This window comes from Arachis stenosperma, chromosome 2, assembly GCF_014773155.1.
Source record: "Arachis stenosperma cultivar V10309 chromosome 2, arast.V10309.gnm1.PFL2, whole genome shotgun sequence".
Taxonomy (NCBI): Eukaryota; Viridiplantae; Streptophyta; class Magnoliopsida; order Fabales; family Fabaceae; genus Arachis; species Arachis stenosperma.
In genome coordinates this window covers 53,326,839-53,351,810 of record NC_080378.1, presented here as the reverse complement: position 1 = coordinate 53,351,810, position 24,972 = coordinate 53,326,839, and the positions used below count along the sequence as shown (strand labels likewise).

At 39.6% G+C, this 24,972-nt stretch overlaps 1 non-coding gene across 1 annotated transcript; it reads right to left on the bottom strand.

Annotated features, from left to right (window-relative positions):
- Positions 1–205: 205 nt before the first annotated feature.
- Positions 206–313, bottom strand: LOC130964278 (small nucleolar RNA R71). Its single transcript, XR_009080379.1, has one exon. It is a non-coding gene; the product is annotated as a small nucleolar RNA R71 (small nucleolar RNA).
- Positions 314–24,972: the final 24,659 nt, after the last annotated feature.

The window sequence follows — 24,972 nt, the reverse complement described above, 5'->3', positions numbered from 1 at the left end:
GTTTTTAGCTGAATTCTTGCAAATCTGTGACACAGTCAAGACTAATGGGGTTAACCCTGAGGTCTATAGACTGATGCTATTCCCTTTTGCTGTAAGAGACAGAGCTAGAATATGGTTGGATTCTCAACCTAAAGAAAGCCTGGACTCTTGGGAAAAGCTAGTCAATGCCTTCTTGGCAAAGTTCTTTCCACCACAAAGATGGAGTAAGCTTAGAGTGGAAGTCCAAACCTTCAGACAGAAGGATGGAGAATCCCTCTATGAAGCTTGGGAAAGATACAAACAATTAATCAGAAGATGTCCTTCAGACATGCTTTCTGAATGGAGCATCATAGGTATTTTCTATGATGGTCTCTCTGAACTATCTAAGATGTCCTTGGATAGCTCTGCTGGAGGATCTCTTCATCTGAAGAAGACGCCTGCAGAAGCTCAAGAATTGATTGAAATGGTTGCAAATAACCAATTCATGTACACTTCTGAAAGGAATCCTGTGAACACTGGGACTAGTCAGAAGAGAGGAGTTCTTGAGATTGACACTCTGAATGCCATATTGGCTCAGAATAAGATATTGACTCAACAAGTCAATTTGATTTCTCAAAGTCTGTCTGGAATGCAAAATGCACCAAACAGTACTAAGGATGCTTCATCTGAGGAAGAAGCTTATGATCCTGAGAACCCTTCCATGGAAGAGGTGAATTACCTAGGAGAACCCTATGGAAATACCTACAATTCTTCATGGAGAAATCACCCAAATCTCTCATGGAAGAATCAAGAGAGACCTCAACAAGGTTTCAATAACAATAATGGTGGAAGAAACAGGTTTAGCAATGGCAAGCCTTTTCCATCATCTTCTCAGCAACAGACAGAGAGTTCTAAGCAGAATACTTCTGACTTAGCAACAATGGTCTCTGATCTAATAAAGACCACTCAAAGTTTCATGAATGAAACAAGGTCCTCCATCAGAAATTTGGAAGGACAAGTGGGTCAGCTGAGCAAGAAAGTTACTGAACTCCCTCCTAGTACTCTCCCAAGTAATACAGAAGAAAATCCAAAAGGAGAGTGCAAGGCCATCAACATGGCCGAATATGGAGAGGAAAGAGAGGAAGAAGACGCCACTGAGAAAGACCCCAGTGGGCGTGCACCACTCTCCTCTGAGTTCCTCAATGAGGAACAATGGGAATCTGAGGCTCAAAATGAGACCATAGAGATTCCATTGGACTTACTTCTGCCATTCATGAGCTCTGATGAGTATTCTTCCTCTGAAGAGGATGAGTATGTCACTGAAGAGCAAGTTGCTAAATACCTTGGAGCAATCATGAAACTAAATGACAAGTTATTTGGAAATGAGACTTGGGAGGATGAACCTCCCTTGCTCACCAAAGAACTGGATGACTTGTCTAGGCAGAAACTGCCTCAAAAGAGGCAGGATCCTGGGAAGTTTTCTATACCTTGTACCATAGGCACCATGACCTTCAAGAAGGCCTTGTGTGACTTAGGGTCAAGTGTGAACCTCATGCCCCTCTCTGTAATGGAGAAATTAGGGATCTTAGAGGTGCAAGCTGCAAGAATCTCATTAGAGATGGCAGACAACTCAAGAAAACAAGCCCATGGACTTGTAGAGGATGTTCTGGTTAAAGTTGAAGACCAGTACATTCCTACTGATTTCATAGTCCTAGAGACTGGGAAGTGCATGGATGAATCCATCATCCTTGGCAGACCCTTCCTAGCCACAGCAAAGGCTGTGATTGATGTTGACAGAGGAGAGTTAATCATTCAAGTGAATGAAAAATCCTTGGTGTTTAAGGCCCAAGGATATCCCTCTGTCATCATGGAGAGGAAGCATGAAGAGCTCCTCTCAAAACAGAGCCAAACAGAGCCCCCACAGTCAAACTCTAAGTTTGGTGTTGGGAGGCTACAACCAAACTCTAAGTTTGGTGTTGAAACCCCACATTCAAACTCTAAGTTTGGTGTTGGGAGGTTCCAACACGGTTCTGAGTACTTCTGAGGCTCCATGAGAGTCCTCTGTCAAGCTAATGACATTAAAGAAGCGCTTGTTGGGAGGCAACCCAATGTTTTATAATTAATTATTTTCTTTTGTTATTTTATCTTTTTTGTAGGTTGATGATCATAAGAAGTCACAAAAACAATGAAAAAAGCAAAAACAGAATGAAAAACAGGAAGAAAAACAGCACACCCTGGAGGAGAAGAAACTGGCGTTCAAACGCCAGTAATGCTAGCTGTTGGGCGTTTAACGCCCAGTCTGGCACCATTCTGGGCGTTTAACGCCAGAAAGGGGCACCAGACTGGCGTTAAACGCCAGTAAAGGGCAAGAACCTGGCGTTAAACGCCAGGAATGGGCACCAGCCCGGCGTTTAACGCCAGAAATGGCTCAAAACGTGATTTTGAGCAACATTTGGTGCAGGGATGACTTTTCCTTGACACTACAGGATCTGTGGACCCCACAGGACCCTACCATCACTCTCTCTCTTCTTCCCCCATTCACCAATCACCTCAACACCTCTTCCCCAAAAACCCCTCACCTATCAAATCCCATCTTTCTCTTCACCACTCACATCCATCCTTCATAAAACCCCACCAACCTCACCCTTCAAATTCAAACCACTTTCCCTCCCAAACCCACCCATAATGGCCGAACCTTTACCCCCCTCTCTCCTATAAATACCCTTCTTCAACTCTTCATTTTCACACAACCTAAACACCCTTTCTTCCCCCTTCTTGGCCGAATACACCACCATCTCCCTCTTCCTCATTTCTTCTTCTTCTACTCTCTTCTTTCTTCTTTTGCTCGAGGACGAGCAAACATTTTAAGTTTGGTGTGGTAAAAGCGTTGCTTTTTGTTTTTCCATAACCATTTATGGCATCCAAGGCCGGAGAAACCTCTAAAAAGAGGAAAGGGAAGGCAAAAGCTTCCACCTCCGAGTCATGGGAGATGGATAGATTCCTCTCAAGGGTGCATCAAGACCACTTCTATGAAGTTGTGGCCTTGAAGAAGGTGATCTCCGAGGTCCCCTTTTCACTCAAAAAGGGTGAATATCCGGAGATCCGCCATGAGATCCGAAGAAGAGGTTGGGAAGTTCTTACCAACCCCATTCAACAAGTCGGAATCTTGATGGTTCAAGAGTTCTATGCCAATGCATGGATCACAAAGAACCATGACCAAAGTGTGAACCCGAATCCAAAGAATTATCTCACTATGGTTCGGGGGAAATACTTGGATTTTAGTCCGGAGAGTGTGAGGGTGGCGTTCAACTTGCCTATGATGCAAGGAGATGAGCATCCTTACACTAGAAGGGTCAACTTTGATCAAAGGTTGGACCAAGTCCTCACAGTCATATGTGAAGAGGGCGCACAATGGAAGCAAGATTCAAGAGGAAAGCCGGTCCAATTGAGAAGGCATGACCTCAAGCCCGTGGCTAGAGGATGGTTAGAGTTCATACAACGCTCAATCATCCCCACTAGCAACCGGTCCGAAGTTACCATAGACCGGGCCATCATGATCCATAGTATCATGATTGGAGAAGAAATAGAGGTTCATGAGGTTATAGCCCAAGAACTCTATAAGGTGGCGGACAAGACCTCCACCTTGGCAAGGTTAGCCTTTCCTCATCTCATTTGTCACCTCTGTTATTCAGTTGGAGTTGACATAGAGGGAGGCATTCCCATTGATGAGGACAAGCCCATCACCAAGAAAAGGATGGAGTACACAAGAGATCTCACTCATCATGAGATCCCTGAGATTCCTCAAGGGATGAATTTTCCTCCACAAAACTATTGGGAGCAACTAAACACCTCCCTAGGAGAACTAAGTTCCAACATGGGACAACTGAGGGTGGAGCATCAAGAACACTCCATCATCCTTCATGAAATTAGAGAAGATCAAAGAATCATGAGGGAGGAGCAACAAAGACAAGGAAGAGACATTGAGGAGCTCAAGCACTCCATAGGATCTTCAAGAGCAAGAAAGAGCCGCCATCACTAAGGTGGACCCGTTCTTTGATTTTCTTGTTATTGTTCTTCTGTTTTTCGAATTTTAATGCTTATGTTTATCCATGTTTGTGTCTTATGATCATTAGTGTCTTAGTGTCTATGCCTTAAAGTTATGAATGTCCTATGAATCCATCACCTTTCTTCAATAAAAACGTGCCTAATTGATAAAAGAAAGAATTGCATGAATTTTGAATTTTATAATAGTTTAATTATTTTGATGTAGTGGCAATATTTTTGTTCTCTGAATGTATGCTTAAACAGTGCATATGTCTTTTGAATTTGTGGTTCATGAATGTTGGCTCTTGAAAGAATGATGAAAAAGGAGACATGTTACTGAGGATCTGAAAAATCAATAAAATGATTCTTGAAGCAAGAAAAAGCATTTCAAAAAAAAAACCGAAAAAAAAAACGAAAAAAAAAGAGAAAGGAATAAGAGTTGTGATCCAAGGCAATAAGAGTGTGCTTAAGAACCCTGGACACCTCTAATTGGGGACTTTAGCAAAGCTGAGTCACAATCTGAAAAGGTTCACCCAATTATGTGTCTGTGGCATGTATGTATCCGGTGGTAATACTGGAAGACAGAGTGCTTTGGGCCACAGCCAAGACTCAGTAAATAGCTATGTTCAAGAATCATCATACTTTACTAAGAGAATCATTAACACTATCTGGATTCTAAGTTCCTAAAGAAGCCAACCATTCTGGATTTCAAAGGATAGAGTGAGATGCCAAAACTGTTCGGAGGCAAAAAGTTAAAAGCCCCGCTCATCTGATTAATACTGATCTTCACAGATGTTTTTGGAATTCATTGCATATTCTCCTCTTTTTATCTTATTTAATTTTCAGTTGCTTGAGGACAAGCAACAATTTAAGTTTGGTGTTGTGATGAGCGGATAATTTGTATACTTTTTGGCATTGTTTTTAGTATGTTTTTGATATGATATAGTTAGTTTTTAGTATATTTTTATTAGTTTTTAATTAAAATTCACTTTTCTGGACTTTACTATGAGTTTGTGTGTTTTTCTGTGATTTCAGGTATTTTCTGGCTGAAATTGAGGGACCTGAGCAAAAATCTGATCCTGAGACCAAAAGGACTGCAGATGCTGTTGGATTCTGACCTCCCTGCATTCGAAGCGGATTTTCTGGAGCTACAGAAGCCCAATTGGCGCGCTCTCAACGGCGTTGGAAAGTAGACATCCTGGGCTTTCCAGCAATATATAATAGTCCATACTTTGCCCAAGATTTGATGGCCCAAACCGGCGTTCAAAGTCACCTCAAGGAATCCCAGCGTTAAACGCTGGAACTGGCACCCAAATGGGAGTTAAACGCCCAAACTGGCACCAAAGCTGGCGTTTAACTCCAAGAAGAGTCTCTACACGAAATTGCTTCATTGCTCAGCCCAAGCACACACCAAGTGGGCCCGGAAGAGGATTTTTATGTCATTTACTCATTTCTGTACACCCTAGGCTACTAGTTTCTTATAAGTAGGACCTTTTACTATTGTATAGAAATCTTTTGATCACTTTTAAATCTTTTGATCACTTTTAGATCTCTAGATCATCTTTGGACATTTTAGTTCTTAGATCATTGGGAGGCTGGCCATTCGGCCATGCCTAGACCTTATGCTTATGTATTTTCAACGGTGGAGTTTCTACACACCATAGATTAAGGTGTGGAGCTCTGCTGTACCTCGAGTATTAATGCAATTACTATTGTTCTTCCATTCAAATTCCGCTTGTTCTTTATCCAAGATATCACTTGTTCTTCAACATGATGAAGGTGATGATTGACGCCCATCACCATTCTCACTCATGAACAAAGTGACTGACAACCACTCTTGTTCTACAAGCATTTGAGGCTTGGTGAATATCTCTTGGATTCCTGATTGCACGATGCATGGTTGATCGCCTGACAACCGAGTGCTCGCCTGACAAACGAGCCAACCATTCCGTGAGATCAGAGTCTTCGTGGTATAGGCAAGAACTGATGGCAGCATTCAAGAGAATCCGGAAGGTCTAACCTTGTCTGTGGTATTCTGAGTAGGATTCAATGATTGAATGACTGTGACGTGCTTCAAACCTGTAACCTACTGGGCGTTAGTGACAGACGCAAAAGAGTTATTCTATTCCAGTAGGGGAGGGAACCACACCGGTGATTGGCAGCACTGTGACAGAGTGTGTGCATTAGCTTTCACTGCGAGGATGGGAGGTAGCTGCTGACAACAGTGAGACCCTACACGAGCTTGCCATGGAAAGGAGTAAGAAGGGTTGGATGAAGACAGTAGGAAAGCAGAGAGACGGAAGGGAAGGCATCTTCATGCGCTTATCTGAAGTTCCTACCAATGAATTACATAAGTATCACTATCTTTATCTTTTATGTTATTTTCGTTCATCACCATATATATCTGAGTTTGCCTGACTAAGATTTACAAGATGACCATAGCTTGCTTCAATACTAACAATCTCCGTGGGATCAACCCTTACTCACGTAAGGTTTATTACTTGGACGACCCAGTGCACTTGCTGGTTAGTTGTGCGAAGTTGTGTAATGCCATGGTATTGAGCGCACCAAGTTTTTGGAGCCATTACCAGGGATTATGAGAGTTGTGAAAAAGTATAGTTCACAATTTCGCGCACCAGTCAACTAGCCTAAGGTTCACGAAACATTACATATTACTAACCAATGAAAATTTTGCGTATCAATTTAAAAGGGGTTGTCACAAATTCAGAATAAAATACTGGAAGTAGAAATCCCAAGTCATCTACCAACAAGTTGCTAACAGAGTGCAAATTATTGATCAGGAGTTTTCTCAGAAATTTGGAGTTTGGGGAATGGGCAAATAAATTATTATAAATCAAAGCAGTGAAAATTTAGAAAAGGATTTAATGTAATTTGAATAAAAGCCTTGACTCGGAGAAGATTAATAGAAAGTTCTATCCTTGTTGGAAATTCCCAAGAGTAATAGTGAGAGGTTGTTATTTTTACTTAGTTAACCCTCAACGAATGAAGGAAAGTCAAGTAATTGAGCTAACTCTTATTCACAAGTCCTAATCTTCTCCCTTTGGAATGATTAGCGTTAGTGACTAGAGAGCCAGCCAATAACTTTCAATTACTATTTAACTCTTGAGTATTCCAACTCAAGGGTCTCCTATTTATCAACTCCAAAGTCAAGTTGAGAACCTACTCCATGGACATGGATGCCATTTTTGCATACATATAAAGAGAGTAGGAAGAAGACATGGTAATAAAACTCAATAGAAAAGTATCCTTGCATTAATTAATTAATTCCAAAATCGAAGGTATCCATATAACTGTGAACAAAGCAAATAGGAAATAAAAGAGTAAGGAAATAGAAAACAAACTGGAATGATAAAGACTTCAACGGAGGTAGTACTCTTCTCAATATCCAACTCAAAAGCATAAAACTAGAAATATATGAATCTATGAAGAACCCTAGAGGAAGTGGTAAATCTCTCTCTAAGATTCCAAAAAACTAAAACTAAAACCATAAACTGAAAATGTGTGAATGTCTCCTGAGTTCCTGCTGTCCCCTGGCTCCAGTCTGTATTTCTGGGCCGAAAACTGGGTCCAAACTCAGCCTAAAAAGTTCTGTATTTCTGTATTCCTACAAGTTCTGCACGTGGCGCATGTCGCGTGCACGCATCATGTACGCGTGCGCGTTGATGGTCTTCTGCGTGTTTCATGCGTCCACGTCAGGTGCGCGTCCGCGTCGTTGTGAAATACGCCAAGTTGCGCGTACGCGTCAGGTGTGCGTGTGCGCTGATTCTCGCTGGTCATCTTCTTAGTTTCTTGTGTTCCTTCCATTTTTGCAAGCTTCCTTTCCCTCCTCTAAGCCATTCCTGTCCTATAAAGCCTAAAAACACTTAACACACAGATCACGACATCAAATGGTATAAAAGGGAATTAAGGATTGACAATTTAAAGGCTTGGAAAGCAAGTTTTCAATCATAGAACAAAATTGGGAAGGATTTGTAAAGCCATGCAAATTGTATGAATAAGTATGCAGAGAACTAATAAAACCACTCAATGTAGCACAAGATGAACCATAAAATAGTGGTTCATCAATCTCCCCACACTTAAACATTAGCATGTTCTCATAGTAAGCTCATGGAGATCAAAAGAATGAATGGGGAAAAGCAAGACTCATGCAATGCAACTTATGTAAATGAATGTAACTACATGCTAAGATGTTTCTGCCTACTTGGTTAAAAATAAACAAGTCCTCCAAGACAAACATAAATCAGATTCAACTAATTCAAATCACACAATAAGAAGCAAGTAAACTTGTAAGAAGATAGCTCATGAAAGCCGAAAACATAGAATCAAGCATTGAACCCTTATTGGAAAAGTATATGCACTCTAATCATTCAGGTGTTTATGGTTAATCTACTCTAGTCTCCTCTAGTCATGCTTTCTAAAGCTTTGCTCTTCATCTAACCAATCAACAAACATCTAGTGTACTAATGCAAACATCATGAGGTCTTTTTAGGGTTGTAATGGGGCTGAGGTAAGGGTGAGGATATATGTATGGCCGAGTGAGCTATAAATTGAATCTTTGACTAACATAAGTTCTCACCTGACACACACATACACTCTAAATAATTCTAAATTCATGCCTAGCTACCCAAATCTCACTTTTGTATTTTTCTCATACCCATGTATCAAATTTTCATTAATTTCATCATATATGCATTGATCTTTCTATTGCACTTAACATTGGGGAACATTTTTTGTCCCCTAATTATTTATTTATTTATAATATTTTTTTTGAAAGCATAATAGATCAATGCCTATGATTTTTATAATTTCTCATGAGTAGAGTAGTACCCGAATTCTCAAAATTTGTCAATAAGAGCAAGACACATTCTTACTAACCCAAGTTCCCATATTTTCCCACACTTAATTGATACACAATCTCTATCTTAAGCTAACGAAAGATTCAATTGGGATAATTACTTTTTTTTCGCTTAAGGCTAGTGGTGCACGAAATTGTGATCTCAATGGCGCCAACAACTTGGTACGTACAATTGTAATCTCAACTCTTTTCCACAACTTCGCACAACTAACCAGCAAGTGCACTGGGTCGTCCAAGTAATAAACCTTACGTGAGTAAGGGTCGATCCCACGGAGATTGTCGGCTTAAAGCAAGCTATGGTCATCTTGTAAATCTCAGTCAGGCGGATTCAAATGGTTATAGAATTTTGATAATTAAAAGATAAATAAAACATAAAATAAAGATAGAGATACTTATGCAATTCATTGGTGGGAATTTGAGATAAGCGTATGGAGATGCGTTATTCCATTTGAGTCTCTGCTTTCCTACTACCTTCATCCAATCCTTCATACTCCTTTCTATGGCAAACTGTATGTTGGAGATCACTGTTGTCAATGGCTACCGTCCGTCCCCTCAGTGAAAATGGTCCAAATGTGCTGTCACTGCATGGCTAATCATCTGTCAATTCTCACTCATGTTGGAATAGGATCCATTGATCCTTTTGTGTTTGTCACCACGCCCAACACTTGCGAGTTTGAAGCTCGTCACAGTCATCCCATCCCAGATCCTACTCGGAATACCACAGACAAGGTTTAGACTTTCCGGATCTCAAGAATGCTACCAATTGATTCTAGCTTATACCACAAAGACTCTGATCGTGAACCAGAAGGCTAAGAGATATGCATTCAAGCACGTTTGCATGTAGAACGGAAGTGTTTGGCAGACACACGTTCATAGATTGAGAATGATGATGAGCATCACATAATCATCACATTCATCATGTTCTTGTGTGCGAATGGATATCTTAGAACAAGAATAAGCATGAATTGAATAGAAAACAGTAGTAATTGCATTAATACTCGAGGAACACCAGAGCTCCACACCATAATCTATGGTGTGTAGAAACTCCATCGTTGAAAGTACATAAGTGATGATGGTCCAGGATGGCCGTGAGGCTAGCCTCCAATGTCTAAGATAGCATAAAACTGATCAAAGATCCCAGCATGTCCAATACAATAGTAAAAGGTCCTATTTATACTAGACTAGTTATTAGGATTTACAGAAATAAGTAAATGACGCAGAAATCCACTTCCGGGCTCACTTGGTGTGTGCTTGGGCTGAGCATTGAAGCTTTCATGTGTAGAGACTTCTCTTGGAGTTAAACGTCAGTTTGCAGCCTATTTTTGGCGTTTAACTCTAGCTTGTAACTTGTTTCTGGCGTTTAATGCCAGAATAGGGAAAGGAATTGGCGTTTGAACGCCAATTTGCGTAATCAAAACTCGAGCAAAGTATGAACTATTATATATTGCTGGAAAGCTCTGGATGTCTACTTTCCAACAAAATTACGAACGTGCCATTTGGGTTTCTGTAGCTCCAAAAATTTTATTTCGAGTGCAGGGAGGTCAGAATCCAACAGCATCAGCAGTCCTGTTTCAGCATCTGAATCAGATTTTTGCTCAGGTCCCTCAATTTCAGCCAGAAAATACCTGAAATCACAGAAAAACACACAAACTCATAGTAAAGTCCAGAAATGTGAATTTTGCTTAAAAACTAATAAAAATATACTAAAACTTAGCTATATCCTACTAAAATCTATCTAAAAACAATGCTAAAAAGCGTATAAATTATCCGCTCATCACAATACCAAACTTAAATTGTTGCTTGTCCCCAAGCAATTGAAAACAAAATAGGATAAAAAGAAGAGAATATACAATGAATCTCACAATATCAATGAAACTTAGTCCCAATTAGATGAGCGGGGCTAGTAGCTTTTTGCTTCTAAACAGTTTTGGCATCTCACTTTATCCTTTGAAATTCAGAATTATTGGCATCTATAGGAACTCAAAATTTTAGATAGTGTTATTGATTCTCCTAGTTCAGTATGTTGATTCTTGAACACAGTTACTTTATGAGGCCTGGCCGTGGCCCTAAGCACTTTGTTTTCCAGTATTACCACCAGATACATAAATGCCACAGACACATAACTGGGTGAACCTTTTCAGATTGTGACTCAGCTTTGCTAAAGTCCCCAGTTAGAGGTGTCCAGAGTTCTTAAGCACACTCTTTTTGCTTTGGATCATGACTTTAACCACTTAGTCTCAAGCTTTTCACTTGGACCTTCATGCCACAAGCACATGGTTAGGGACAGCTTGATTTAACCGCTTAGGCCAGGATTTTATTTCCTTGGGCCCTCCTATCCATTAATGCTCAAAGCCTTGGATCCTTTTTACTCTTGCCTTTTGGTTTAAAGGGCTATTGGCTTTTTCTGCTTGCTTTTTCTTTTTCTTTCTTTTTCTCTTTTTTTTTTGCCATTTTTTTCGCTACTTTTTTTTCTTTTTTCACTGCTTTTTCTTGCTTCAAGAATCAATTTCATGATTTTTCAAATTATCAATAACATTTCTCTTTGTTCATCATTCTTTCAAGAGCCAACAATTTTAACATTCATAAACTTCACTATAAAAAATATGCACTGTTCAAGCATTCATTCAGAAAACAAAAAGTATTGCCACCACATCAAAATAATTAAACTAATTTTAAGATAAAATTTGAAATCGAAGTACTTCTTGTTCTTTTGTAATTAAGCACATTTTTCATTCAAGAGAGGTGAATGATTCATGGAATTATTAATAGCTTTAAGGCATAGACACTAGACACTAATGATCATGTAATTAAGACACAAACATAGATAAAACATCAAGCATCAAATTCGAAAAATAGAAAAATAAGAACAAGGAAATCAAAGAACGGGTCTACCTTAGTGATGGCGGCTAGTTCTTCCTCTTGAAGATCCAATGGAATGCCTGAGCTCCTCTATGTCTCTTCCTTGCCTTTTTTGCTCCTCCCTCATAACTCTTTGATATTCTCTAATCTCATAGAGAATGATGGAGTGCTCTTGATGCTCCACTCTTAGTTGGTCCATGTTGTAACTCAAGCCTTCCAAAGAGGTGTTGAGTTGCTCCCTATAGTTGTGTGGAGAAAAATGTATTCCTTGAGGCATCTCAGGGATTTCATAAGGAATTTCCTCATGCTCTTGTTGAGGTCCATGAGTGGGCTCTCTTATTTGCTCCATCCTTTTCTTAGTGATGGGCTTGTCCTCTTCAATGAGGATGTCTCTTTCTATGTCAATCCCAGCCAAATTGCATAGGTGACAAATGAGATGAGGAAAGGCTAACCTTGCCAAAATAGAGGACTTGTCAGCTACCTTGTAGAGTTCTAGAGGTATGATCTCATGAACTTCCACTTCCTCCCTAATCATGATACTATGGATTATGATGGCCCGATCCACAGTCACTTCAGATCGGTTGCTAGTAGGAATGATGGAGCGTTGGATGAACTCCAACCATCCTCTAGCCACAGGCTTAAGGTCCGGTCTTCTCAATTGAACCGGATTGCCTCTTGAGTTTCTTTTCCATTGAGCTCCTTCCACACATATGTCCATGAGGACTTGGTCCAACCTTTGATCAAATTTGACCCTTCTAGTGTAGGGGCATGCGTTTTCTTGCATCATTGGCAAGTGGAATGGCAACCTTACATTTTCTGGACTGAAATCTAAGTATTTTTCCCGAACCATTGTAAGCCAATTCTTTGGATTCGGGTTCATACTTTGATCATGGTTCCTAGTGATCCATGCATTGGCATAGAACTCTTGAAACATTAAGATCCCGACTTGTTGAATGGGGTTGGTGAGAACTTCCCAACCTCTTCTTCGGATTTCATGTCGGATCTTCGGATACTCATTCTTCTTGAGAATGAAAGGGACCTCAGGGATCACCTTCTTCTTGGCCACAACTTCATAGAAGTGGTCTTGATGGACCTTTGAGATGAATCTCTCCATCTTCCATGACTCAGAGGTGGAAGCTTTTGCCTTTCCTTTCCTCTTTCTAGAGGTTTCTCCGGCCTTAGGTGCCATAAATGGTTATGGAAAAACAAAAAGCAATGCTTTTACCACACCAAACTTAAAAGGTTTGCTCGTCCTCGAGCAAAAGAAGAAAGAAAGAAGGAGGAGAAGAAGAAAATAGAGGAGATAGAGGGAGATAGAGGTTTGGCCAAGGGGGTAGGATAGTGTTTGTGATGTGTGAAAATGAAGGAGTGAAGAGGGGTATTTATAGGGAAAAAGAGGGAGAGTGACCGAATGGACTTGGGTGGGTTCGGAAGGGAAAAGTGTTTGAATTTGAAAGTGAGGTAGGTGGGGTTTTTGGAAAAGAGATATGGAGGTGATTGGTGAAGAGAATATAGGAAAGAGGATATGATTTGATAGGTGAGTGGTGTTTTGGGTAGAGTGTTTATAGAGATATGTGAGGGGAGAGAGAGAGAGGTGGGGTAGGTGGGGATCCTGTGGGGTCCACAGATCCTGAGGGGTTAAGGATTTCTCATCCCTACTCCTTTTAGGCGTGTAAACGCCCTTAGTGTGCAATCCTGGCATTTAACGCCAGACTGCTGCTTGTTTGTAGCGTTAAATGCCAGCTTTTATTCCTTTCCTGGTATTAAACGCCAAGCTGCAACTTGTTTCTGGCATTTAACGCCAGTTTGTTGCTTCTTTCTGGCGTTTAACGCCAATCTGGTGCTTCTTTCTGGCGTTTAACGCCTAGAATGGTGCCAGACTGGGCATTAAATGCCCATTCTGCTACCCTTACTGGCGTTTAAATGCCAGTAAGTTTCTCTTCCAGGGTGTGCTATTTTTAATGCTGTTTTTTATTTTTCTTTAATTTTTGCAGTTATTTTTGTGACTCCACATGATCATCAACCTAAAAAAAGGAAATAACATAGATAAATAAAATTGGGTTGCCTCCCAATAAGCACTTCTTTAATGTCAATAGCTTGACAGTAAGCTCTCATGGAGCTTTACAGATGTTCAGAGCATTATTGGGGCCTCCCAACACCAAACTTTGAGTTTGAATGTGGGGGTTCAACACCAAACTTAGAGTTTGGTTGTGGCCTCCTAACACCAAACTTAGAGTTTGACTGTGGGGGCTTTGTTTGACTCTGCGTTGAGAGAAGCTTTTCTTGCTTCCTCTCCATGGTTACAGAGGGAGATCCTTGAGTTTTAAACACAAGGTAGTCCTCATTCAATTGAAGGATCAACTCTCCTCTGTCTACATCAATCACAGCTTTTGCTGTGGCTAGGAAAGGTCTTCCAAGGATGATAGATTCATCCTTATCCTTCCCGGTGTCTAGGATTATGAAATCAGCAGGGATGTAAAGGCCTTTGACCTTTACTAGCACGTCCTCTACATGTCCATAAGCCTTTTTTATGGATTTGTCTGCCATCACTAATGAGAATTTGGCAGCCTATACCTTAAAGATTCCCAGTTTCTCTATTACAGAGAGTAGCATTAAGTTTATACCTGACCCCAGGTCACACAGAGCCTTCTCAAAGGTCATGGTGCCTATGGTACAGGGAATTAAAAATTTACTGGGATCCTGTTTCTTTTGAGGTAATGTTCACCTAACCAAGTCATTCAGTTCATTGGTGAGCAAGCGGGGTTCATCCACCCAAGTCTCATTACCAAATAACTTGGCATTCAGCTTCATGATTGCTCCATGGTACTTAGCAACTTGCTCTTCAGTAATATCTTCATCCTTCTCAGAGGAAGAATATTCATCAGAGCTCATGAATGGCAGAAGTAGGTTCAATAGAATCTCTATAGTATCTAGATGAGCCTCAGATTCCGTAGGTTCCTCAAATGGGAACTCCTTTTTGTCTAGAGGACGTCCCATGAGGTCTTCCTCACTGGGATTCACGTCCTCCTCCTCCTCTCTAGGTTTGGCCATACCAAGTAAGGTTATGGCCTTGCACTCTCTTTTTGGATTCTCTTCTGTATTGCTTGGGAGAGTACTAGGAGGAGTTTCAGTGACTCTTTTATTCAGCTGGCCCACTTGTGCCTCCAAATTTCTAATGGAGGACCTTGTTTCATTCATGAAACTGAGAGTGGCCTTAGATAGATCAGAGACTATGTTTGTTAAGCTAGAGGGGCTCTGCTCCGAATTCTCTGTCTGCTGCTGAGAGGATAAAGGAAAAGTCTTGCTATTGCTAAACCTGTTTCTTCCACTATTATTAAAGCCTTGTTGAGGCTTTTGTTGATCCTTCCATGATAAATTTGGATGATTTCTCCATGAGGGATTATAGGTGTTTCCATAGGCTTCACCCATGTAATTTACCTCTGCATTGCAGGGTTCTCAGGATCATAAGCTTCTTTTTCAGAAGATGCTTCTTTAGTACTGTTGGATGCATTTTGCAATCCATTCAGACTCTGAGAAACCATATTGACTTGCTAAGTCAACATTTTGTTCTGAGCCAATATGGTTTTTAGAGCATCAATTTCAAGAACTCCCTTCCTCTGAGGCGTCCCATTACTCACAGGATTCCTTTCAGAGGTGTACATGAACTGGTTATTTGCAACCATTTCAATGAGTTCTGGAGCTTCTGTAGGCATTTTCTTCAGGTGAATAGATCCACCTGCAGAATGGTCCAATAACATCTTAGACAATTGGTGCACGAAATTATGATCATCAACAATGGCTCTAAAGACTTGGTAGTGCTCTCAAACATGAATCACACTTAATCACAACTCCGCACAACTAACCAGCAAGTGCACTGGGTCGTCCAAGTAATACCTTACGTGAGTAAGGGTCGATCCAACAGAGATTGTTGATATGAAGCAAGCTATGGTCATCTTGTAAATCCCAGTCAGGTGGATTTAACTAATTTAAGAGATTATTGGTTTAAATAAAAATAATAAAATAAACAGAAAATAAAGATAGAGTTACTCATGTAATTCATTGGTGGGAATTTCAGACAAGTGTATGGAGATGCTTGTCCCTGTTGAATCTCTGCTTTTCTACTGCTTTCATCCAATCTTTCTTACTCCTTTCCATGGCAAGCTGTATGTAGGGCATCACCATTGTCAATGGCTACATCCCATCCTCTCAGTGAAAATGGTCCAAATGCTCTGTCACAGCACGGCTAATCATCTGTCGGTTCTCAATCAGGTTGGAATAGAATCCCGTGATTCTTTTGCGTCTGTCACTAATGCCCAGCCTTCAAGAGTTTGAAGCTCGTCACAGTCATTCAATCCCGGAATCCTACTCGGAATACCACTGACAAGGTTAGACTTTCCGGATTCCCATGAATGCCTGATGAGCGGATAATTTATACGCTTTTTGGCATTGTTTTTAGGTAGTTTTTAGTAAGTTTAAGCTACTTTTAGGGATGTTTTCATTAGTTTTTATGTTAAATTCACATTTCTGGACTTTACTATGAGTTTGTGTGTTTTTCTGAGATTTCAGGTAAATTCTGACTGAAATTGAGGGATTTGAGCAAGACTCTGAAAAAGGCTGACAAAAGGACTGCTAATGCTGTTGGAATCTGACCTCCCTGCACTCGAAATGGATTTTCTGGAGCTACAGAACTCCAATTGGCGCGCTCTTAACGGCGTTGGAAAGTAGACATCCAGAGCTTTCCAGCAATATATAATAGTCCATACTTTATTCGGAAATTGATGATGTAACTTGGCGTTGAACGCCAAGTACATGCTACTGTCTGGAGTTAAACGCCAGAAAAACGTCATGATCCGGAGTTAAACGCCCAAAACACGTCATAACTCGGAGTTCAACTCCAAGAGAAGCCTCAGCTCGTGGATTGATCAAGCTCAGCCCAAACATACACCAAGTGGACCCCGTAAGTGGATTTATGCATCAATTACTTACTCATGTAAACCCTAGGAGCTAGTTTATTATAAATAGAACATTTAACTAATGTATTTGACATCTTGGGACGCATAGTTCTCAGATCATGGGGGCTGGCCATTCGGCCATGCCTGAACCTTTTACTTATGTATTTTCAACGGTGGAGTTTCTGCACACCATAGATTAAGGGTGTGGAGCTCTGCTGTACCTCAAGTATTAATGCAATTCTATTTTCTTTTATTCAATTCTCTTTTATTCTTATTCCAAGATATTCATTCGCACCCAAGAACATGATGAATGTGATGATTAGATAACCCTCATCATCATTCTCACTTATGAACGCACGTGATTGACAACCACTTCCGTTCTACATGCAACAGAGCTTGAATGCGTATCTCTTAGATTCCCCAACAGAATCTTCGTGGTATAAGTTAGATAGATGGCGGCATTCATGAGGATCCGGAAAGTCTAAACCTTGTCTATGGTATTCCGAGTAGGATTCTGGGATTGAATGACTGTGACGAGCTTCAAACTCCTGAAGGCTGGGCGTGATGACAAGCGCAAAAGAATCAATGGATTCTATTCTAACCTGATTGAGAACCGACAGATGATTAGCCATGCGAGTGACAGCTGCAGAGGACCATTTTCACTGAGAGGATGGGATGTAGCCATTGACAACGGTGATGCCCTACATACTGCTTGCCATGGAAAGGAGTAAGAAGGATTGAGTTGAAGCAGTAGGAGGGCAGGCGTCCTTGAGCCTTACAGTATCTCCATATGCTTATCTGAAATTCCACCAATGAATCTGCATAAGTGTTCTATCCCTTTTATTATTTCATCTATTTCTTATTATTAATTTCTGAAACCATAAACAATTTTAATCTGCCTAACTGAGATTTACAAGGTGACCATAGCTTGCTTCATACCAACAATCTCTGTGGGATCGACCCTTACTCGCGTAAGGTTTATTACTTGGACGACCCAGTACACTTGCTGGTTAGTTGAACGGAGTTGTGGATTCAACCAGTGCCATAATAAAAGACTTCATCTCAAAATAGTTAGAACATGGATCACAATTTCATCCACCAAGTTTTTGGCGCCGTTGCCGGGGATTGTTCGAGTATGGACAACTGACAGTTCATCTTGTTGCTCAGATTAGGTAATTTTCTTTTCAAAAATCTTTTTCAAAATTTTTCTTTTATTTTTTGTTTTTTCTAAACTTTATTTTCGAAAAAATTAATAAAAATTCAAAAAAAAAATTCATAAAATCATAAAAATAAAAAAATTTATTTTGTGTTTCTTGTTTGAGTCTTGAGTCAATCTTTAAGTTTGGTGTCAATTGCATGCCTTTAAAAATTTTTCTTGCATTTTTTCGAAAACCCATGCATTCATAATGTTCTTCATGATCTTCAAGTTGTTCTTGATAAGTCCTCTTGTTTGATCTTGATGATTTCTTGTTTTGTGTCTTTTCTTGTTTTTCATGTGCATCTTTGCATTCATATTTTTCATGCATTAAAGATTTTTAAGTTTGGTGTCTTGCATATTTTCTTTGCATCAAAAATATTTTCAAAAATGTGTTCTTGATGTTCATCATGATCTTCAAAGTGTTCTTGGTGTTCATCTTGACATTGATAGCATTCTTGCATGCATTCATTGTTTTGATCTAAAAATTTCATGCATTGAGTATTTTTGTTGTTTTTCTCTCTCATAATTAAAAAATTCAAAAATAAAAAAATATCTTTTCCTTATTTCCCTCCAAATTTTCGAAATTTTGGGTTGACTTGGTCAAAAATTTTTAAAAATTAGTTGTTTCTTACAAGTCAAGTCAAAATTTCAATTTTAAAAATCTCATCTTTTTAAAATCTTTTTCAAAAATCATATCTTTTTCATTTTTTTTTATAATTTTCGAAAATTTCAAAAATCTTTTTCAAAATATATTCAAAATCTTTTCCTTATCTTTACATCATATTTTCGAAAATTCACTAATAATTAATGTGATTGGTTCAAAAATTTGAAGTTTGTTACTTTCTTGTTAAGAAAGGTTCAATCTTTAAGTTCTAGAATCTTATCTTGTAATTTCTTGTTAGTGAAGTAAACAATTTCAAAATTTTTGAATTAAATCTTTTTATCTTTTATTTGATCTTTTTCAAAAATCTTATCTTTTTAAAATTTGATTTCAAATCTTTTTCAATCAACTAACTAACTTTTTGTTTGTTTCTTATCTCTTTCAAAACCACCTAACTACTTTTCCCTCTCTAATTTTCGAAAATATCTCATCCCTTTTTCAAAAATTCTTTTTAATTGTTTTAAATTTTAATTTTAATCTTATTTTATATTTAATTTTCGAAAATTACTAATCCTTTTTCAAAATTTTTTTCGAAATCTCCCTTCTCTTTCCTTCTATTATTTAATTATTTAATTACTAACACTTCTCTTCACCTCTCATCACATTAAATATCCGAACCCTCTTCTTCATTCTTCTACCCCTTTCTTTTTCTACTAACATAAAGGAATCTCTATACTGTGACATAGAGGATTCCTCTTTCTTTTCTTGTTTTCTTCTCTTTCATATGAGCAGGAACAAGGATAAAGGCACTCTTGTTGAAATTGATCCAGAACCTGAAAGGACTCTGAAGAGAAAATTAAGAGAAGCTAAACTACAACAATCCAGAAACAACCTTTCAGAAATTTTCGAACAAGATGGCAGCCAAAAATAATAATAATGCAAGGAGAATGCTTGGTGACTTCACAAAACCAACATTCAAGTTTGATGGAAGAAGCATCTCCATTCCTGCCATTGGAGCCAATAACTTTGAGCTTAAGCCTCAACTAGTTGCTTTAATGCAACAAAACTGCAAGTTTTATGGACTTCCATCTAAAGATCCTTATCAGTTTTTAACTGAGTTCTTGCAGATCTGTGAGACTGTAAAGACGAATGGAGTTGATCCTGAAGTCTACAGACTCATGCTTTTCCCTTTTGCTGTAAGAGACAGAGCTAGAGTATGGTTAGATTCACAACCCAAGGATAGCCTGGACTCATGGGATAAGCTGGTCACTGCCTTCCTGGATAAGTTCTTTCCTCCTCAAAAGCTGAGCAAGCTGAGAGTGGATGTTCAAACCTTCAAACAAAAAGATGGTGAATCCCTCTATGAAGCTTGGGAAAGATACAAGCAGCTGACCAAAAGATGTCCATCTGACATGTTTTCGGAATGGACCATATTAGATATATTCTATTATGGTCTCTCTGAGTTTTCGAAAATGTCATTGGACCATTCTGCAGGTGGATCTATTCACCTGAATAAAACGCCTGAAGAGGCTCAAGAACTCATTGACATGGTTGCAAACAACCAGTTCATGTACACTTCTGAGAGGAATACTGTGAACAATGGGATACCTCAAAAGAAAGGAGTTCTTGAAATTGATACTCTGAATGCCATATTGGCTCAGAACAAAGTGTTGACTCAACAGGTCAACATGATTTCTCAAAATCTGAATGGATTGCAACATGCATCCAACAGTACTAGAGAGGCAGCTTCTGAAGAAGCTTATGATCCTGAGAACCCTGCCATGGCAGAGGTTAATTACCTGGGTGAACCTTATGGAAACACCTATAACTCATCATGGAGAAATCATCCAAATTTCTCATGGAAGGATCAACAAAAGCCTCAACAAGGCTTTAACAATGGTGGACGCAACAGGCTGAACAATAGTAAGCCATATCCATCATCTTCTCAGCAACAGACAGAGAATTCTGAACAAAATACTTCTAATTTAGCTAATATATTCTCTGATCTGTCAAAGGCCACTTTCAGTTTCATGAGTGAAACAAGATCCTCCATTAGAAATCTGGAGGCACAAGTGGGCCAGCTGAGTAAGAAAGTCATTGAAACTCCTCCCAGTATTCTCCCAAGCAATACAGAAGAGAATCCAAAAGGAGAGTGCAAGGCCATTGACATAGTCAATATGGCCGAATGCACAAGGGAGGAGGAGGACAAAAATCCTAGTGAAGAAGACCTCCTGGGACGTCCCTCAAGCAAGAAGGAGTTTCCTATTAAGGATCCAAAGGAATCTGAGGGTCATACAGAGACCATAGAGATTCCATTAAATCTCATTCTGCCATTCATGAGCTCTGAAGACTATTCATCCTCAGAAGAGGATGAAGATGTAACTGGAGAGCAAGTTGCTCAATATTTAGAAGCTATCATGAAGCTGAATGCCAAGTTGTTTGGTAATGAGACTTGGGAAAGTGAACCTCCCTTGCTCATTAATGAACTGGATACTTGGATTCAGAAAATTCTACCTCAAAAGAAACAAGATCCTGGCAAGTTCTTAATACCTTGTACCATAGGCACCATGATCTTTGAAAAAGCTCTGTGTGACCTGGGGTCAGGGATAAATCTAATGCCACTCTCTGTAATGGAGAAGCTGGGGATCATTGAGGTACAACCTGCCTTGTTCTCATTACAACTGGCAGACAAGTCATTGAGACAAGCCTATGGAATAGTAGAGGACGTGCTAGTAAAGGTTGAAGGCCTTTACATCCCTGCTGATTTCATAATCTTAGACACTAGGAAGGAAGAGGATGATTGCATCATCCTTGGAAGACCTTTCCTAGCCACAGCAGGAGCTGTGATAGATGTCAACAGAGGAGAACTAGTCCTTCAATTGAATGGGGAATACCTTGTGTTTAAGGCACATGGCCATCCCTCTGTGACAGAAGAGAGTAAGCATGAAGAGCTTCTCTCAGTTCAGAGTCAAGAAGAGCCCCCACAGTCAAACTCTAAGTTTGGTATTGTGAGGCCACAACCAAACTCTAAGTTTGGTGTTAAGATCCCATATCCAAACTCTAAGTTTGGTGTTGGCAACTATACAACATTGACCTGATCACCTTGTGGCTCCATGAGAGCCACTGTCAAGCTATTGACATTAAAGAAGCGCTTGTTGGGAGGCAACCCAATTTTATTTATCTAATTTTATTTTATTGTTATTTTGTGTCTTATTAGGTACATGATCATGAGGAGTCACGAAAAAATCATAAAAATTAAAAACAGAATCAAAAACAGTAGAAGAAAAAATTTTCACCCTGGAGGACGCATAGGCTGGCGTTCAACGCCAGTAAGGTGCATCTGGCTGGCGTTCAACGCCAGAACAGAGCACCATTCTGGCGCTGAATGCCAGAAACAAGCAACATTCTGGCGCTGAACGCCAGAATGTGCACCAATGGGCGTTTAAACGCCAGAATGGTGTGCCAAGGCATTTTACATGCCTATTTGGTGCAGGGATGGAATTCCTTGACACCTCAGGATCTGTGGACCTCACAGGATCCCCACCTACCTCGCCCTTTCTCTTTCCATTCATGGTCATCCCTTCTGTTTTTCATTCACCACCTACATTTATCCACTCTTCCCCATACACCCCACCTACCTTCACAATTCATATTCTCCTTCCCACCCAATCCCACCCATATAGCCGAATCCATCTCCCCTCACTCTCCTCCATTTTCTTCTTCTTCTTCTTCGTCTCTTCTTTCTTCTCTTGCTCGAGGGCGAGCAATATTTTAAGTTTGGTGTGGTAAAAGCATAGCTTTTTTGCTTTTCCATTACCATTAATGGCACCTAAAGCCAGAGAAACCTCAAAGGGAAGACAAAAAGCTTCCACCTCTGAGTCATGGGAGATGGAAAAGACTAAATATAAGCCGTCATAGCTCAGTGGTAGAACATGTGGCTGTAAATCAAGAGATCCCTGAGATACCTCAGGGGATAAGTTGTCCTCCACACAAATATTGGAAGCAACTAAGGGCAAGAACACCAAAATTACTAGGAATCAAGCAACAAAGGCAAGGAAGGGACATAGAAGAGCTAAAGAACATCATTGGTCCTTCAAGAAGAAGACGTCACTAGAGGTGGATTCATTCCTTGTTCTTTATTTCTTTCTGTTTTCGATTTTTTAGTATTGTGTTTATCTATGTTTTTGTGTCTTTATTTCATGATCATTAGTATGTAACCATGCCTTAAAGCTATGAATAAAATCCATTACTCCTTCACCTCTCTTAAAAGAAAAATGTTTTAATTCAAAAGAACAAGAAGTACATAAATTTCGAAAATAGCTCTTGAATTTAGTTTAATTATATTGATGTGGTGACAATACTTTTTGTTTTCTGAATGAATGCTTGAACAGTGCATATGTCTTTTGATCTTGTTGTTTATGAATGTTAAAATTGTTGGCTCTTGAAAGAATGATGAACAAAGAGAAATGTTATTGATGATCTGAAAAATCATAAAATTGATTCTTGAAGCAAGAAAAAGCAATGAAAAAGAAGAAGCTTGCGAAAAAAATAAATAAAGAAGGAGCAATAGAAAAAGCCAATAGCCCTTAAAACCAAAAGGCAAGGGTAAAAATAATCCAAGGCTTTGAGCATCAATGGATAGGAGGGCCCAAGGAAATAAAATCCAGGCCTAAGCGGCTAAATCAAGCTGTCCCTAACCATGTGCTTGTGTCATGAAGGTCCAAGTGAAAAGCTTGAGACTGAGTGGTTAAAGTCGTGATCCAAAGCAAAAAGAGTGTGCTTAAGAGCTCTGGACACCACTAACTGGGGACTCTAGCAAAGCTGAGTCACAATCTGAAAAGGTTCACCCAGTTATGTGTCTGTGGCATTTATGTATCTGGTGGTAATACTGGAAAACAAAATGCTTAGGGCCACGGCCAAGACTCATAAGTAGCTGTGTTCAAGATTCAACATACTTAACTAGGAGAATCAATAACACTATCCGAAATTCTAAGTTCCTAGAGAAGCCAATCATTCTAAACTTCAAAGGAAAAAGTGAGATGCCAAAACTGTTCAGAAGCAAAAAGCTACAAGTCCCGCTCATCTAATTATAATTAATATTCATTGATGTTCTGGAATTTATAGTATATTCTCTTCTTTTTATCCTATTTGATTTTCAGTTGCTTGGGGACAAGCAACAATTTAAGTTTGGTGTTGTGATGAGCGGATAATTTATACGCTTTTTGGCATTGTTTTTAGGTAGTTTTTAGTAAGTTTAAGCTACTTTTAGGGATGTTTTCATTAGTTTTTATGTTAAATTCACATTTCTGGACTTTACTATGAGTTTGTGTGCTTTTCTGAGATTTCAGGTAAATTCTGACTGAAATTGAGGGATTTGAGCAAAACTCTGAAAAAGGCTGACAAAAGGACTGCTAATGCTGTTGGAATCTGACCTCCCTGCACTCGAAATGGATTTTCTAGAGCTACAGAACTCCAATTGGCGCGCCCTCAACGGCGTTAAAAAGTAGACATCCAGAGCTTTCCAGCAATATATAATAGTCCATACTTTATTCGGAAATTGACGACGTAACTTGGCGTTGAACGCCAAGTACATGCTACTGTCTGGAGTTAAACGCCAGAAAAACGTCATGATCCGGAGTTGAATGCCCAAAACACGTCATAACTCGGAGTTCAACTCCAAGAGAAGCCTCAGCTCGTGGATTGATCAAGCTCAGCCCAAACATACACCAAGTGGGCCCCGGAAGTGGATTTATGCATCAATTACTTACTCATGTAAACCCTAGGAGCTAGTTTATTATAAATAGAACATTTAACTAATGTATTTGACATCTTGGGACGCATAGTTCTCAGATCATGGGGGCTGGCCATTCGGCCATGCCTGAACCTTTTACTTATGTATTTTCAACGGTGGAGTTTCTGCACACCATAGATTAAGGGTGTGGAGCTCTGCTGTACCTCAAGTATTAATGCAATTCTATTTTCTTTTATTCAATTCTTTTATTCTTATTCCAAGATATTCATTCGCACCCAAGAACATGATGAATGTGATGATTAGATAACCCTCATCATCATTCTCACTTATGAACGCACGTGATTGACAACCACTTCCGTTCTACATGCAACAGAGCTTGAATGCGTATCTCTTAGATTCCCCAACAGAATCTTCGTGGTATAAGTTAGATAGATGGCGGCATTCATGAGGATCCGGAAAGTCTAAACCTTGTCTATGGTATTCCGAGTAGGATTCTGGGATTGAATGACTGTGACGAGCTTCAAACTCCTGAAGGCTGGGCGTGATGACAAGCGCAAAAGAATCAATGGATTCTATTCCAACCTGATTGAGAACCGACAAATGATTAGCCATGCGAGTGACAGCCGCAGAGGACCATTTTCACTGAGAGGATGGGATGTAGCCATTGACAACGGTGATGCCCTACATACAGCTTGCCATGGAAAGAAGTAAGAAGGATTGAGTTGAAGCAAT